The following is a 1,175-nucleotide window of genomic DNA, read 5'->3' on the forward strand; positions in this document are numbered from 1 at the left end:
TGTTAACCAATGTCATAAAACAGCATGTGTGTTACTGTTACATGAGAAACTATCTGTTCTGTAAGCCTTCACCTGAAGTACAATAAAATATTTAAAAAAAAAAAAAGAAAAAGAAAAAGATGTGCCAAAATAAAGCTATTTTAATTATATTTATATCAGATAAAGTATTATGTATATATCCTGTCTATCCTTAGTAATGTCTTTTCTTATATTTATATCAGATAAAAGAATATTTAATTCACCAAGAAGATATACCAGTTCAAAACCTGTAAGCATCTTATAACATAGCCTTAAATGCATAAAGCAAAAGTTGACAGAAAAAAAAAAAACCCAAGAATTGTCAAATTCATCATCATTGTGGAAGATTCTAACAAAAGTTTTCCTATCATGGATAGATCAAGCAAAAAATAAAAAAATAAGGTTAAGATTTGAATAATATAGTCAACAGGCTTGATTGCTCATTTATAAAATATTTTGCACAAGAATCGGAGACTATAAATTCTTTTCAAACTCTCATGGAACATTCGTGAAAATCAACCATATATTATGTCATGAAGCAAGTATTAAGAAATATCAAAGATTGAAATTATGCAGATTACATTCTGTGATCAAATTGCTTAAGTTAGAGCTCAACAATAAAAAGATAATAAACTACTAATATATTCATAAATTAAGATGCCCACTTTTATATAATCCATTAGTAAGATAAAATTAATAATAAAAAATAAATAATCCAAGAAGCTGGACTATATAAAGAAGAACAGGGCATCAGGATTGGAGGAAGACTCATTAACAACCTGCGTTATACAGAGGACACAACCTTGTCTGCTGAAAGTGAAAAGGACTTGAAGCACTTTCTGAATGAAAATCAAAGACCACATTCTTTGGTATGGATTACCTCTCAACATAAAGAAAACAAAAATCCTCACAACTGGACCAATAAGCAACAGTATGATAAACAGAGAAAAGATTGAAGTCAAGGATTTCATTTTACTTGGATCCACAATCAACATCCATGGAAGCAGCAGTCAAGAAATAAAAAGACACATTGCACTGGGCAAATCTGCTGCAAAAGACCTCTTTATTTACTTATTTTTTTAATTGTACTTCAGGTGAAGGTTTACAGAACAAATAGTTTCTCATTAAACGGTAGTACACATACTGTTTTATGACAT

This window comes from Trichechus manatus, unplaced genomic scaffold (assembly GCF_000243295.1).
Source record: "Trichechus manatus latirostris isolate Lorelei unplaced genomic scaffold, TriManLat1.0 scaffold00027, whole genome shotgun sequence".
Lineage (NCBI taxonomy): Eukaryota > Metazoa > Chordata > Mammalia > Sirenia > Trichechidae > Trichechus > Trichechus manatus.